Source organism: Anopheles merus, unplaced genomic scaffold, assembly GCF_017562075.2.
Source record: "Anopheles merus strain MAF unplaced genomic scaffold, AmerM5.1 LNR4000856, whole genome shotgun sequence".
Lineage (NCBI taxonomy): Eukaryota > Metazoa > Arthropoda > Insecta > Diptera > Culicidae > Anopheles > Anopheles merus.
In genome coordinates, this window is record NW_024428436.1 from 20,385 (window position 1) to 25,550 (window position 5,166).

The window sequence follows — 5,166 nt, forward strand, 5'->3', positions numbered from 1 at the left end:
TTATCGTTTTAATCGATAAGCGCACCCGCCTTTATCATTATCTCGCACTTGTTATCGCTCTAATGTCAACATACAGACGTGTCAACATTCCCCGGCACGTGAATCCATGCGGTTTGGATTCACCAATAAATCACGACACGTCCATCAACCTATTCTGCTACAAACTCTCTACTATCAACGTTCCCTGTTAATTCCTTCATTTCAGGATCAGCTGATGTACATTACATTTTACTACAAAGTGCAAGATGAACGACTATCCATACCACCTATCTGTCGCAGTCGGTAACAGTCTGTTCTACAGTTCCACCTATCTTCTCGTATGGTGTATTTACGCTTCGATTCTTTTTAGGTTTAAATCCTGTTCCTATTTTGTAATCTAAAGGATTCGCGAGATTCTGTAACACAATACATCGATCTTCACTGTGCTGTTTCAATGCCTTTTCCACAGTTACTCGCACTAGAAACCCTTTCGACGGTAGAAGATCTATATTCAGAAGGCGAACTCCCCTCTGCACTTCGTTTTGCTCAGGCGGTATGCTTGAAGCCCTTGCGCGATGATCAGCCGAGAAGAGCGTGGCTGCTGTGTTGGTGCTTAGCGTGCCGTAGATCGACCAACCCAGCGGACTACGCACAGCGATCAATTTACTCTCCTCGCTCGAACGTATCTCCTGCGGCTTCATCAGCCAGACGTTATCTAGCCCAATCAGCAATTGTGGCACTGCGTCGCGATATTGAAAGGCTGGAAGATCCTGGAAGTGATTCAAATTCGTTATCAGTGAAGAATTTAATCTTTGTTTTGGCAAACTTAGCTTTTTAATGGTGTGAGCGGCCGCTATAGTATAGCGCCGCTCTTCCCCGTGCTGATATCTGCAGTTGGACGCACTGCGATGAGTCTTCCTGTCGTTTAATGTTGCCCGTCCAGCATATTTCTAACGGCTCTCGAACGCCGTTGAGTCCCAGTTGTTCTGCTAGCGCAGCTTCCACTGTGGTCAGTGAAGACGCCTCGTCCATCAGGGCGTATGTGTCTACGCTGGTCTGCCCGTTGTGGACAGTCACTGGTGTCCACACGGAAAAGTGTGGTGGTGATTTCGTTGTGTGATAGTGAAACTGCACCATGCGTCTCCGTGGGCCACCGGTGTTTTGATGCAGCAGCATGTGATGTTGAGCGCCACATCCGTCAATTGTGCAAACGAACCGTGACTTACACTCCCTTGTACCGTGTTATTGAGGCAATTGCGACAAAGTTTCAGACTCGTTACTGCATTCAAGCGATCTGCTACCGACATGCTCTTGAATGTTTAGCATTGTCGTACGTGATGCGCAGGATCCTTGCATACATAACACTTCGCTCTGTTTGGGTCAGTCACCACAGGGCTGCTGGTTTCGGCTTTCAGTTTGGCGTATCGTGTGTAACTTCAACAGCAGGAGGGTAGTGCGTAAAGGTGTGGCCTCGATGTATTTTTACTGGTACTCGAATATTTTCTACATTTCCAGGAACCGTCAGCTCACAGCAATCCTCAGTGAGCTCCTCCATGAATGCACAAAATTCTCTTAAGTGGCTTTCTCAAAGTTTCTTTTAAAGCGTATCCACTCTAATTTTCTGCTGGCCGGTAGCTTTTCTACCAGCTCCTCTAAAAGCTCCGGTTGGAGAAATGCTCTTCCATTTCACTAGCTATCAGATGGTCGCACAACCTCTGGACGGTTATGCCAAACGAAATCAGCTGTCTAAACGTTTTCCAGCCTCGGTGCCTCGGCACGTCGAGCTTGCCCGATCAGTTCTTTGACTAGCAATCCGGGTCTGCCATACAGCTGCTTCAACATTTTGATTACTTGTGGGGCTGCGTTTGGTGAAGTAAACTTAGATTCTACTACTTCTCTTGCCGGCCGTGAGCGCTTCCTCTAACCGCATTATATTTTCGACTGAGGTAAAGCCACATGCCTCGGTCGACCGATTATAATAGCTGTAGAATATCGGCCATTGCTTCACTGAACCTGAAAAGTTAGGCAGTTTCCTATTCCAGATTCGTCTCGCATGCTCCATGTCGGTTGCAATTGATGTCGCCGGTTCTTGTTTCAGGGTTGGCGAACACTCTCTACTCATCGTACTAGGTTTCGGTAGAGTAGTTTTAGCGCGACCGTTCGTAAACTCATTTACCCCTTTCATCACTTCACTCAAAGCTATACTGAACCACTTTTTCTGCTTGCACTTTCATATTGTATTTGCTGTCTCATAGCGTCGTAACTTGAGCTTAGTTTGGCAAATTTCTCCTCGTAAGTGCTCGTATGGCATTCATTTCCATCTCTTGTTCTCTAGCTAATCGTTCCAGCTTAAGCGCTGTTGCCACAGAACTTCTACTTTTTCTCGAACTGTTTGATGCGCGGTCCCTTTGGATTAGGGATTTTTCTTCTGACCGTTCGCTCCCGGCATCAAAACTGCTGGGCGCCATCTCTTTTTCTTCTGTCTGCGCCATTCTGTTAAGCGCGGGATTTTTCGCGATTTCAGAATCGCCACTAATGCATCGATTGACCGCATCGAACTCCCGGCCCACGCCTGTGGGCTTACTCGTTGGGGTCAAATATTTCGTCACTGGTGCCAGCTGCGAAGAAGAGGGCTGCAGGGTCTTCTTTATACACGATGCAGAAGGTTCGCCTTCTTGCGACTGGGTTACGCGAGGAGCCCTGTTCGGCCTGCCACTGGTCGCGTGGCCTCTAGCCTCAGCTGCCTCATCCGTTCCACCGCTTTCACACCGTGCACACACCCACCTTACGTTCTTCACATCGCTCGAAACACCAGCGCAATCGTAATGCCACCACTTAAAACACTTGTCGCATCGCACCATATCGGCTACCGCATTCTCGCGGGTACAACCAATGCAATCGAACTTCGGTTTCGGCATTTTACGCGTTGATCACTATTTAAATCAAACTCTTTAACTTTTAATTTGTAAAAAAGCTTGTGGAAGCGTTACCAAGTCGGTTGTTGAGCGTGGATTTAAAAAAGTATATTTTTCGACTAATTTAAAATATTCACACTTTTTTACAAATCTTCGACTTGTCCCTTGGTGGATTTTTTGCTTCTCCTTCATGCCCTTATTTGGTTGGGAATCAGCGCGCGCTGTCCCGATTCCCGATCTTCGATCGTTGACCTGGCGCGCGAACCCTGACCGCTCCGAACATTTTCTTTTATCTCTCTCTCTCTCTCTCTAGCTCTGTTCGGTGTTTTATGGCACCTTCGATCAGCTTATCGTTTTAATCGATAAGCGCACCCGCCTTTATCATTATCTCGCACTTGTTATCGCTCTAATGTCAACATACAGACGTGTCAACATCAGCTATGCCGGGACAGCGATTCTCTTCCGATTCGTCAGCTATGCCGGGACAGCGATTCTCTTCCGGATCGTCATTCTCAACCAGTCTGCCGTCTTTACCTGATACTTTTTCATCATCCGGTGTACATGAGTGTGTTGTAACTCGAAAACAAGTGGACAATCTTATTAAGCTATCGAAGCAGACTACGGCTCGAAATTATGTTTACGCAATGGATACTATAGCAGGAACAACATCACGCAATGCAGCCATTACTGCCATTGATACAGAAGAGGCATTAGAAGCATTTAATGCTAACTTAGAAGCTAACACGTATGTGACTGAGATGTTTCAGCTCACTTTTGAATACAATAGGTTATATAAAAATGTTAAAAGAAGACCAAATAATAGATCTATTGTTTACTAAGATGTTTTTCTAAATGTTGGTCAGGGATTAGTAATAAAAACCAAAAATCGCATTTTTTTATCTTGAAAACTTTACGTAAAGTTGCATATTAAGAAGCTAAGATATTATTAGTCCAACGTAAGTTTGAAATCAAAAAGCTATAAAGTTCCACCAAGTTCGGCACCCTTTCTTAACAAGCCTTCAAGTTCCCCATGAACCCTACACATAGTGCTAATCAGCCGCAAAGTTCCAAAAGTACCATGTCCCTGTTAAAAGCTCCATAGTTCCGCAAAGTACCGTCTATCTCTTATAATCCACCAAAGTACGACATCGGAACGATTTTTCGTTTAAACAGCCCTAAATTAGCTATAAAGTAGAGCTGCTATTTGGGAGTCACTGAAAGCCAACCTCACTTCACTTGTGAGTACAGGCAGGCCTTGACCGACAGCGGTTGTTGTGCCAAAGAAGAAGAGAAGAAGTTGAATAATTTGTTACGGAAATAAAAAAAATTAAAAAAAACTAACTATGGAATCAAGTTCAAGAATCAATTCAACATTTATTTATGTAGTACATCTATAACATAAAAGTTCCTCTATTCGTATTAGTCATAATTGTGAAGCAATGCATCTGCATGCTTCAATTACATTCTTGCTAGTATCACGACGAGTTGGGATAGGAGTTAAAGATACGTATGAAGTATCTTAGCATTTGCTAGCCACTGATAACGAAAAGTAATATAAACAAAAAATTTAATATTGAAATAAAGCTACTCTCTGTCCATTTCTATTGCACTCTCTTACTAGCTAGCTCCTCTTGAAATGTGTGCGTAAAGGACCTAAATGAAAATAGACTTCTCCATCTAATGATTTGCTTAAAACTTACATTACATGTACGATTGTTTTGTGTCTAACTAATGCCTTTTTATGTCTATTTGCTAACTAGTGCCTATTTCTGTCTATTGCTAAGCTATTTAGATGTCAAAATGCAAGTGCGATCGTAAGATCTTTCTGGTTCTGATGGAAGCTCGGTCACGTTTGTAGCACGCATGCACTGGTGTCTCGTTCCCTACGCCGTGTTGTCTGCGGGCTGCAGTACGGTGTCATCCGATGCTCCGCAGGTAAGCTGGTTCGTCTGGTCGGTATGTGCAGGTGCATAGATGATAGATGTTAGATGTATCCGGTTAACCTGTGTAAGGTAAAAGAAATAAATTAAAAGTAATAAAAGTTTATATACAAGATAGATCTTTTAGGCGTCCACAGGACAGAGGAGGCGTGGAGGCGTCCTCCATTAAGGCCGGATAACGGACTGGCAGACGAAGGCTCGAGATCGTGAGCGGTTTCGACACTTCCTGACACTCCTGCCTCCGTGTTCAATTTGGTGCGTAACGTCCTACATGGACATGCCGGCCCATACAGGCCGAGACTTATTCACTCCCTCGCAATCGGATAGTCAGT